At 35.7% G+C, this 12757-nt stretch overlaps 1 pseudogene; it reads right to left on the reverse strand.

Annotated features, from left to right (window-relative positions):
• Positions 1-492: 492 nt before the first annotated feature.
• LOC133710350 (serine carboxypeptidase-like 18) lies at positions 493-11959 on the reverse strand (annotated as a pseudogene).
• Positions 11960-12757: the final 798 nt, after the last annotated feature.

A 12757-nucleotide genomic window follows, 5' to 3' on the forward strand; every position in this document is an offset into this window, starting at 1 on the left:
TTACTAAGTCGTTACCTAAATCCACCTTCGAGAAGTATGTGAAGAGCATCGGATTGAGAAAGTTATCCGAACTACCACGATTGTAGCAATCAGGGGGAGATATCGACATCAGGGGGAGTTATGATGTCTACATGTTTGATCTCGAAGAGTGAAGGACGTGTTGTGCTCTTTTTGTCCTTCGACCAGGGTTATTTTTATCCCACAGGGTTTTTGTTACCTGGCAAGGTTTTTAACGAGGCAACGAATGAAGCGTCACCACCAAGTTTGAAGCGGCACAAGGGGGAGTGTTGAAGGAAAATCGACTTAGTGTGCCTTATCAAACTAGGAGTAGTAATAGGAGAGAAGGTTCTAGAATTCCTAATCCTACTCGGATTAGTATTCCTTGTAACATTAGAACATGTACTTTGTAATCCCTATATATAGGGCTCCTATTCTCAATAATATGATTACAATTCTCTCTACAATTCTCTCTCAATTCTATTATCCTTAAACACAATAAGATTTATCCTTCAAACTGCAAAATGGATCAGAGAGGGTAATAAGCGAGCCACCGATCAATCATTGCATAACATTCCTTAGCTTTGTACTGTGGAGCCACATGACCCGCACCCTGCATGAAGCGCGCACACATATATTTACTTTCTTTCCATAACTACTGGGAAAATAACTAGGGGGTAGTTCTTGCCTTTACAGTTACATATTGCAGATTGTAGTCAACGTTTGAGAACTTTTCTGAGTATCTGCATGGGGAAAGTACAGTAAATTTGTCACAGAATTTTTGTAACGAATTCTGGAATATAAAGAACACACAAAAGCAATAAAATGTTGAGAGATTTTGCTTGAACTTACCCAGCAACTTGACCATCTACATACCACGGCCGCCAAATCTCACTATTAGTCAAATTAAGATCACGGATCCACTCCTGGGTGCCGATGTGTGGAACAGACATGTCATGGTCACCACTGCTATGAAAGTTTTATAGGCATTGTTTTAGAAGTCTCTTAATAGTTATTCCAGGAAATATAAAACTGAATGTCAGAAAGAAATTTATAGCGGGACAATTGTGGTTTGCAGCTACAAGATATGTCACCTGTATATAAGAGCTCGAAGGTTTGTGTTGCTGAGATTCTTATGATACTCAACGCTACTTGTGACGGTCTTTGTGTAAGCCATGGTCGTATTACACCTCTTCCAAACACCAATAGAGTTCTGTTTAGAATCAAGACATTAATCAGTTGCTGAGAAATTGCTAGGTACTTACTGGTCATACATTATTCAGCTGGCATCTTAAAACATTCTTTTGAGGTAATGATTAGAAGTTTGCATACTAAATACCTCGCTGACATTAAGAGCTTTGCGGACACTGTGGTCATTAGCCCACACACCCAAGATCACACAGATGTAGTACTGTTAAAGGAGGAAGTAGAGAAGTTAGACTCATTAACTCACCAATACATATCTCTCATAAGAAATGTACTCGAGTATTTACCCGGCACCACAATGCAGGAGTAGATTCTGTGAGAAAATTCTCAGGTAGTTCTCGGATTGATCTTCTTCCTTCTTCTTCTCTGTTGTTTGGTAAGGCCACTTGACAATTGGGTTCCAAGACATGCATAGTATTAATTTGAAGAAGCAGCTGAAATGTCAAATGATTTTCTTAGTTTCTATAGACCATAGTAATGGCACAAAGGCATCTAACTAAAGATCACCTTTAGTCTCTCTGACCTGATCAATTGTTGCAAGATCTGTCACACATCCTGTGTTGTTATCATCTACATTAACGTAATCACCGCCGCAGCTTTCTTTGGTGGACTGAAAGACCAAAGATACATCAAATTTAAGATTGATTTAGTTTGAACTAATTTTCCAAACGAAAAATATCTGAAGAAAAAATTTCAAATGGGAATACCTCATAAAGTTCATCTGATATGAGTGTCAACCTGTGTGCAAATGGGGTCACTGAGTTGACATCAATGAAGTCATCAGTCTTCGGGTTTCCAAGTATGTAACCCTATAACATTACAAAGCTCAATATCATTATGCCTGTTATTTTTTCAGAGTTATTAAACAAGAGTTGAATTTACAAATTTTATAAAACACATATCTAATGTTGAGAAGATTCAGCAGTATCATTCATTTTCATCGAGCAACCAATAAGTATAAAGCGTTTTGACTTCTTCCTACTTAAATTAAGCAACCAATATGCATGTCTAAAATGCATATAAAATGCATCAAAGTTCTGGAAATTAAAGCAAAAAAAAAACAACTGAGTTCTGGAGAAAAGAATTATGTACTCGAAGGTTTAGATAGGGCTCCACTCCAGCATTGTTACCTGCATAAAAATTTTGTTGGAAAACTTGTAAGAAAAAGATAAAATACATAATGGACATATTAAATTTACTTTCCATGAAAAGTTAAAAACGCAGACCTCCAAAGGTCATGAAGTATGTAACTTACCATCAAAAAGTTTTTGTACTATTATAGGAAGAGGAATTCCTGAATAAGAATCGCCACCAATGTAGAGTATATTGTTCAAATATTGAGGATGAGCCAACAGCCACTGCATAGCAATTTAGGAAATAAATAAGCCTTAACAATACAGCAATCCATATGAAACATACATAAAACATTTATGGTTTTGCATTCTTTGTGTTCACTCCTTAGTAAGGTGATGGCTTTTGACATAATTGACATCTTGGTAATTTGTATGAACACTTGTCATTCCAAACAGAAAATGCATGAAAAAAGAGGTTTATGGATTAAAATGCTGAAAATCATGACTACATTTGTATTGATAACATTGTTTTGGGTACGAAGATTTCATAATTTATTCATCATTGTCAAAGTTTAGGGGCTTTGGTTCTGTTAGAATTTTTCTCTAGACATTCAGCATACCTTCCTCAGAAACTCAACAATCTGGTCCACGGCACCTTCGTCATCTATATAGTAACCTTCTTGCGTTGTAGAATAAGAGAATCCGGTGCCAACAGGTGAATCTACATATATTATGTTGAGGCCCTGCAAAAATCAATGCTAAGCTTGAGTTAGATAAACATGGCTAGAAAAGGAGTAGTATTGAAGCAAGCATATGAACTGTCAAATTGTGCACCTGTGTCCATGCATATGGGTTGACATGAAGTGAGGGTAAAACTTCCATTGTAATCTACATATGTGAAAGATAGTGGACCTGCAAAAATGTAAAAAGAGAATCAATGTTGTAAATTCTTGAATATATGTCATTCCTCCTTGTCTCCATCATTGTCACTAGGAGCCTGAATGGACTTAATTAAGACACAAAGAATGTCAATGAATAAGCCCGAAGTACTTGAGTAGTATTCTAGTTGTTGGCTTTTAATTTGGAGTTTTTCCCTGGACAGTTCAAACCCATTTCTGTATCAACAAATACTCTGTATTCAGTCATGATTTGGCGCGATGACGACTGGGATTAAGTTAGCTTGGGAATTTGGGAGTGCAGAGACAAATGGTCCTTGCACAACTGAGAACGACAACTAATCTATGCAAAAATGGTGGTGATGTAGCACTCCTATTAAGTACTAGTGAGTAATGACAAGATTAAAATTGGTTTTTCTCATTGTCTTAGTTCAGTTTCACTGAAAGATAAAGAGTGCATGTCAGACGTGACATAGATTCAACTATAAGCACATATCTGTATAGAAAATGCTTGATAGATGGTTAGCTTACTACCTACTGTTAAATCTATATGATGCAACAAGGACCACATCAAGCACAAGATCATATCATAAAACACATACACAATATGAATTAAACCAGCTGCACAACATTCACACATAAACTGCAGAATAGCTTTCCTAGTGGAACTAGGACTCCACCTGCATCATTGACGTTCTGGATCCCTGCAGAAACAACTTGACCAAGGTTAGACATCTTGAGCAACTGGAACCGAGAATGAATAGCAGCAGCAGAACTCGAGAAGAAAGTCTTCTGTATGTCAACACCAAAAGCTTCAGAATGGGGCTGAACAATATGCAATACTCGGTGGTGAATACAGGGACTTTGCTCCCTATTTATATTGGCCAAAACAAACGAGTTAGACTCATCCCATAAGGAGTCCAACACTGCTTCATGTTTATCGAGATAGGAGACTTAGAATTTATCACCAACACTTGATGTAATACAGGTTAATTACTAATGAGCTTCCTACTTCTATCAAGAGACATACTCCTCAATAGATAACCAGAATTAGAGTTATGATTATATACTTCTTGTTATTTATGTAAAGATAAATCAATTGGTTTTTATTCTTGATGTAAATCAGATAATGTTAAGTCCATATTTTCTAACAATCTCCCACTTGGACTAACATTGTCTGCATACAAACCAATTGAACCAATAACTCAACATAACCAACAACTAAAGTGTGCACTGAAGTATACAAAAACTCACAGCTCATTCAGCTTGGTCAATTTGCAGAAAATAATGCAGAACCTCAAACCAATTTTGATTAAATAACCAAACTGATTAAAGATCACTAACATCAAATACTGCAATCACATAAGCTCAAAGTGATAATAAGAGCAGAAATTTGGATAAGTATATCTACCTGCAAAATCCAATGCTCACAGTCCAACAGAATGATTTTGACAATTCAAAATCTTGACAGCAAAAACTGAAACACTAGTGAACTGGTATTTGCTTAACTGAAAACTGAAACTGAACCTGCAAAATTCCTCAATGCAGAAAAGTTCACTTGATAACACACATTGATATTTTAAAGTTCAAAAAACTGTAATTTGCAAGACTTCAGAAATTAAAATAATGCTAAAACAAAAGAACACATATATGAAATACCTTATTTTATTCAAAAACTGCAGTATCAAAGATTACAAGCAAAAACTAAAATCGATAATGACTGAACCAAGAATCCTATTACAAAATAAATTCTAAAAATTAAAATTTGGCTCCCACTGAACTCAAGCCTCCAAACCAGATAGAATTCCCATGTTCTTGGTATGCTTCTGAAAACTTGTAACTGATAATGCTTTAGTAAAAGGATCTGCAAGTTGTGATTCAGTGTCAATATTCAAAACATTTATCTCACCATGTTTCACTCTTTCTCTAACACTATAGAATTTTAAGTCTATGTGTTTAGAGTTGTTGGACCTTTTACTGTTTTTACCAAAAAATACTGCAGCCTCATTATCACAAAATATTTTCAATGCATCTGAACCAATTGAACTTAATACTTTAGTATGCAATAGAAAATTTTTGATCCACAAGCCTTCACAGACTCCTTCATAAATGGCTATGAACTCAGCCTGCATAGTGGAGGTTGAAATCAATGACTGTTTCATGGTTTTCCATGCAACAGCTCCTCCTGCAAGCATGAAGACATAACCTGATGTGGACTTTTTAGAATCCGGATAATGGCCTGCAAAATCTGAATCAGTATAGCCAACAAGTTCAAGCTTCTTAACTTGTCTGTAAACCAACATGTGAGATTTTGTTTTCTGCAGATATCTAAGTACTTTCTTTCCTGCAACCCAGTGCTCATGACTAGGATTAGACTGAAACCTAGATAGAATTCCAACTGCAAATGATAAATCAGGTCTAGTGCAGACCTGTGCATACATTAGGCTACCAATTAACCTAGCATAAGGCTTGCTTTCCATATCAGACATCTTCCCCCCATTTTTAGAATTTTTGTTTTTAGACAGTTTGTCACCTTTGGTCATAGGAGCATCACCTGATGCACAAGACTCCATTCCAAATCTCTTTAACACTTTTGTGATGTAATTGTGTTGAGATAAGCCTAACAAGCCTTGTGCCCTGTCTCTCTTAATCTCAATTCCTAAAACATAGGATGCCTCACCCAAATCTTTCATGTCGAAGTTTTTAGACAGAAAAGCTTTGGTATCTTTAAGCAATTTTATGTCAGTGCTAGCTAAAAGAATATCATCTACATACAGTATAAGAAAAATAATTTTTTTCCCAACTGTCTTAATGTACACACATTCATCTACAATATTTTCTGAAAAGCCAAAAGATGAAATCACTGAATCAAACTTCTTATACCATTGTCTAGAAGCCTGCTTAAGTCCATAAATTGATCTTTTCAGTTTGCATACATGATCTTCTTTTCCTATTTTCACAAAACCTTCAGGTTGTTTCATATATATGACCTCATCTAACTCTCCATTCAAAAAGGCTGTTTTCACATCCATTTGATGCAGCTCCATATTATAATGAGCTACTAGAGCCATTATAATCCTAAATGAATCTTTAGTTGAAACTGGAGAGAATGTTTCTGTATAGTCTATGCCTTCTTTTTGTGTAAAACCCTTAGCTACTAGCCTGGCTTTATGCCTTTCTATATTACCATTTGCATCTCTCTTTGTCTTAAACACCCACTTGCAGCCTATTGGTTTTTGGTTTAGGTTTGGTCTGACTAGTTCCCATACTGAATTTTGCTTCATTGACTCGATCTCAGCCTTCATGGCCTTCTGCCATTCTTCAACTTCATGGCTCTCAATAGCTTGCTTGAAACTTGAAGGATCATTATCTTCACCTAGGATATCAGTTTCTTGTAGGTACACTACAAAATCACTATCTTCCCCATATACTGGTCTTCTCTCTCTCTGGGATCTCCTAGGCTGAGGTGGAATTTGTTCTTCTGCAGGGTTATTTTCTAAATGGATATCATTTATAGATTCATCTGCATGAGGTTCTAAGGCTACTGGTTCTTCTAAAACTTGATTTTGGCTTTGAGTTTCTGTATCTGCATCATCTACATTATTTGACTGAATTAAAGGCAAGATGTTCTGTAAATTTTCGTTTTCAGTAATTTCTTCTAACTCTAAAGACAAGTCTTCAAAATTAGTATTACAGTAACCTTCATCCAAAAATTTTGCTTGATGAGTTTCAAAAGTTCTGGTAAAATTTTGAGCTGCATAGAACCTATAGCCTTTAGATTTCTCACAGTAGCCAATAAAATGGCAACTGACTGTTTTGGATTCAAGCTTCTGTGTTTGTGCATTTGGCAACTTTGCCTCAGCCTTGCATCCCCACACATGGCAGTGATGCAAGCTAGGTTGCCTTCCACACCACAACTCAAATGGTGTCTTGTCTACTGATTTACTAGGTGATCTATTGCAAATATAATTTGCAGTCTTAAGAGCTTCACCCCATAAAAATATAGGTAGACCTGTAGTGCACATCATACTTCTCACCATGTTTAACAAGGTCCTATTTTTTCTTTCTGCTACTCCATTTTGGGTAGGATTATAGGGAGTTGTGTACTGAGCCTTAATGCCATTTTCCTGTAAATAAAGTGCAAAAGGACCCTTTTGCTGGCCTGCTTCAGTGTGTTTACCATAGAACTCTCCTCCCCTATCAGATCTCACTAACTTTATTTTCTTTTCTAGCTGCAATTCAACTTCAGTTTTATAAATTTTGAATGCATCTAGAGCTTGTGATTTTTCTGATAGTAAATAGATATAACAGTACCTAGAAAAATCGTCTATAAATGTGATGAAGTAAAAATTTCCACAGATAGTTTTGTGTTTAAATGGACCACATATGTCTGTATGTATTAGTTCTAATAGGTTTTGACTTCTTAAGGCCTTTTTCTTTCTGAAGTTTGTCAATTTCCCTTTAAAACACTCAATGCAGTCATTCAAATCTGTATAATCCAATGCAGGTAAAATTTTATTTTTCTCGAGTGTTTTTAGTCTTTCTTTGGATATATGGCCTAATCTTCTATGCCATATATTTGCAGACTTATTATTGAACAATGTTCTTTTTGTACCTGTGACAGTGTTATTCTTAATATTGTTTTGATTATTTTCAATCAACATAATCTCCTGTTGAGCAACAGAACAATTTAATTTCAAATAATCATGCATAAACACACCACAGCCAAGATAATTTGAACCCTGAAACAACTTTATTCCACTAAAATCAATAATGAGTTTGCAACCAATCTTAACTAAAAGACCTACTGAAATCAAATTCCTTTTCAAGGAAGGAATATAATAAACACTATCTAGAAAAACAAAATTTCCTAAGCCTAAATCAATCTTCAGGGTCCCAATGGCCTTAACTGCTACTCTCGAGCCATTCCCCACACAGACTTGGACCTCACTATTCTTTGGTGTCCTCCTGTTTGTTAAACCCTGCAAGGAATTTGTAATGTGTATAGGTGAGCCTGAGTCTAACCAGTAAGAGTGAGATGCTATATTAACAAAATTAACTTCTAGAGAAAAGACAGAATTAGGAAAAGACTCACCCTTCTTTATCATCCAAGCCTTGAAACCACTGCAGTCTCTCTTCATGTGCCCTATTTTCTTGCAAAAATAGCACTTAAACTTAAAAGGTTTCTCAGCTTTATGTTCTGCAGGTTTTCCAGGTACTTTAGTGGTGGTAGTCTTCTTGGCCTTAAGTTTGTTCTGTTTCTTCCACTTAGGCTTCTCAACTAGGTTGACTGCAGTAGCTGGTCTGCCTTCCTTCCTGATTCTCTCTTCCTCTACTACACAGATAGAAATTAACTTGTTTAAATCCCAGTTAGACTCTTGGGCATGGTAGGAGGTTCTCAGGTTACTGTAGGTGTTAGGCAATGACTGAAGTGCCACATGCACAACCAGAGAGTCTTTAACTCCCATGTCTAAATCCCTCAGCCTCGAGTTGAGGTCAATCAGCTCCATAATGTGCTCCCTCACACTTCCTTTTCCTGAAAACTCCAGCTCATTAAATCTTTTGGATAGCCTAGCAGCCTCAGCTTTGTCACTCTCCTGATACTTATCTCCTATGGCTTCTAGGAAATCCATGGCAAGGTCTGGCTCAATGATTGAACCCCTAACAGTGTCAGACATGGAGGTTCTTATCACATTTTTAGCTTTCCTGTTGGAGCTGTACCACTCCTTATAATATTTTCTATCTTCTTCTGTGCTCTCAGTGTCTAGCTCTAATGGCTGTTCCTCAATCAAGCAAAGATCCATGTTTTGATGCATAGACAAATAAAATTCAACTTGGTTTCTCCACTTCTTATAATTCCATCCATTAAGCAACTGAATTTGGCCTATAGTGACCACATTTAGACCTAAAAACACAGAAAAATAAAGAAAATAAGATTTCTGCAGTAAAACTTTTATCTGTGTGTTAATCTTTAAAACAAAATCATGTATTTGAATAACACAACCAAAATAAAGCAAAAGACATAAAAATTCAAAAACAGTCATGAGCTTTAATTTATGCAGATACATGATTAGTTTTTATAAAACCCCATAACTGAAACAATATCAAGTAACACCTTTGTGGCATAAAACTCAACATTCTAAAGTTCTTAATTATCACACTGTATTTAACAAAAATCTGTCATTCGATGAATCAGTCTATATCTTTGGACAAGAAAAGCTTCAAGGTATCTCAATAGATAATTGTGTTTACATATGATACTGTTCTGCATTCAAAATTACACAGTGAACAACTTCTTTGGAAGACAAAATATAAGTGCAATTTTAAATGCATAAACACAAGTTCCAGTTTTGTTAAAACTTAAAATCCTTGAAGAGTGATAATGAAAACTTGCTTTGTGCAAAATGACCAATACAATCTTACAAGAATACCAAAACTAGAATTAATAACCATATGCTCAGTTTCTGTATGAACTTATTAATTTATGCCATGAAAATAACAATACTGCAGATTTTATGTTGGGAGATATATTTCTAATTGTTAACTAAAAACCATAGCATACTTAAAACAAACAATACTCAATCAAAATCATCAAATAATACCATTACAGTAATCATATCATTCTCAATTCCACACTTTTCATCACACGATCACAGTGAGGCATTCAACCATATATGCAGAATTTCTTCAATATGCATGATCAATCATTCCAAATATGATTATGACAACCCTTTCGATATGCTAAACAGTAATCCATATGACAACCCTTTCCATATGCAGAAATTGAAATACAAGTTCTGGGATTTCCAATGAACATACCTTGGCCTCTGCTACAGCGCTGCAACAATTATTTTATAGCGGAAGCAAAAAGAAAACAAGCAACAATTTCAACCCTTCCATATGATCCAATCAATTCTAAAGAGGGGTCTTGAATCCCATAACTGAGAATTCATCTCAGTAAGCCCTATCTTAACCCGATCCCTAAAGCAAAAGTGACCGTTATGTTCTAACGGTAATATTCTTTAAATATGTAAATTCTGGACTCGGGTTTTGGGCCCGTTTAATGAGTTGGATTAGTACTAAAACCGGGTTAAAACCACTTAAGGCCTGCTTTAGTCTAAATAGAAAATATATTTTATTTTCTAGGAAATAATTTTCATAGTATGGTTTTCTGAATCAAAACAAAACGCATGATATGTGTTTTATAAAATTCCTAAGCTCTGATACCAATTGTTAAATCTATATGATGCAACAAGGACCACATCAAGCACAAGATCATATCATAAAACACATACACAATATGAATTAAACCAGTTGCACAACATTCACACATAAACTGCAGAATAGCTTTCCTAGTGGAACTAGGACTCCACCTGCATCATTGACGTTCTGGATCCCTGCAGAAACAACTTGACCAAGGTCAGACATCTTGAGCAACTGGAACCGAGAATGAATAGCAGCAGCAGAACTCGAGAAGAAAGTCTTCTGTATGTCAACACCAAAAGCTTCAGAATGGGGCTGAACAATATGCAATACTCGGTGGTGAATACAGGGACTTTGCTCCCTATTTATATTGGCCAAAACAAACGAGTTAGACTCATCCCATAAGGAGTCCAACACTGCTTCATGTTTATCGAGATAGGAGACTTAGAATTTATCACCAACACTTGATGTAATACAGGTTAATTACTAATGAGCTTCCTACTTCTATCAAGAGACATACTCCTCAATAGATAACCAGAATTAGAGTTATGATTATATACTTCTTGTTATTTATGTAAAGATAAATCAATTGGTTTTTATTCTTGATGTAAATCAGATAATGTTAAGTCCATATTTTCTAACACCTACAATATTTGAGTTGGGTATTTTCGCTAACACCTTGTCTGCACTCCACAGAACCAACAATCTAAGCTCCACTATTTCTAGTCTTTGTTTTTGTACGTGAAACTTTCTTTTCTCTGTTTTGTAAGCATTTTACTAGTGATAGAGCAACTAATATCAACAGAAAGAATCTGTCTTGATGAAACTAGTTTGTTTCATGATATGAGAGTGAAATTTGTAATGAAATTATTGTGAAACACATTACACGCTAAGCTAGTATGCAGTAAACTATGATGTATATGATGGTGACAGTTGCACTTCTCTATCTGCTATTCATGTTTTCTTGTATCTTATTACTAGTTCAATTCTCAAACTTAACCTCACCATATCTTGACTTTCCATGACTAGTAATTAGTATTTGAACTAGTATGTACTGAAATAGCTAGACTAAACAATTGTATAAAAGTTTCGTACCACTTTCAAGAAAGAAGGCAGACAGAACAGAGCAGCCAGGGCCTCCAGTTAACCAAATCATAACAGGGTCTTCAGAAGGGCTTCTGGTCGACTCAACAAAATAGTAGAACAATTGGGAGGAGTTTGAGTCACCCACACCCACATACCTACAAAACCCAATTACTCAGTACTGCTTCTACAACCTCCAGTTGAAGAGTTTATCAAGGAAAAAAAAAACTCAAATGCAGCAGCTAATATAAACTTACCCAGTTTCAAGTGTGAATGGCAGGTCCCCTTCAAAACCAGGTAAACTGGTGACTATGGTTTGTGAGGTAGCAATCCCACACAAACTTGACAAAAGAACTACATGCAAACACAATAACGGACCGATATATTTCTTAAGACACTGAAGGTTTTCTGATGCCATTGTTGATGGCTCTTCTGCAAAAATGCAGCAGAAGACTAGAAGTTGATGAAAGGAAGTGCAACAGGATTGGTGTAGTCTCTTGAAATGTGCTACATCAGAATTTAGAAGTGGTGCAAAATATAAGGGACAAGTAAGTGTGTAGTTCGCTGCCGAGTCCAACTGGCATAAGAAAGTGTGTAGTTGGTGATGACTTCATACGACTGGCAAGTGGCATCATTTTTTAACTGAAAAACTCGTTGACTTCATACGACTGGCAAAAATGGTAGCTAAAGAACATTAGCTGGAGAAGTTTTCATTCCAAACTAGACGCCTGTTAGTTTTATATTGAAATCAACACCACAGTCCCATCTTCAATGCATTTCCCAGGGCCAGACCCCAATCTTCACATTTAAGAGGGGGGAAATAATTCTGATAAAAAAAAAACGGTGGTGGATTAGATCAATATCAGTGTGTTACAAACAGCAGAGCTTATGCATTTTTTTTAATGCAACAAAGAAAACAAAAACTACATAACAAACTCACGAACACAGCGCCCTCTCAGCTGATCCAAATGAAACGTTTGGGACACATAAAAAGAGAGAGAATTAAACTAGATAGAAAAATTATTATGAGTATGACCCAAAGAAGTTATAAGAAGCAAAGCTTATGCATTTGAAATTTGAAGCTTAACTGTTTTATTATAACCAAACTGAAAAAATTCGCTAGCAAATATTACCCTAAAATCCGTGCACATTTTATTCCAAGCAACTAAAAGTAAAAATTTTGCCTAAAATTGCTCAATTGTTGTACAAATAAAAACTGAGACTAATTTGTTCATGCTTAAACGCATTGTTAAAGGTTTCCTCAATATCATATAATTTATGGATCAATTTCAACATGTG

This window comes from Rosa rugosa, chromosome 5, assembly GCF_958449725.1.
Source record: "Rosa rugosa chromosome 5, drRosRugo1.1, whole genome shotgun sequence".
NCBI lineage: Eukaryota > Viridiplantae > Streptophyta > Magnoliopsida > Rosales > Rosaceae > Rosa > Rosa rugosa.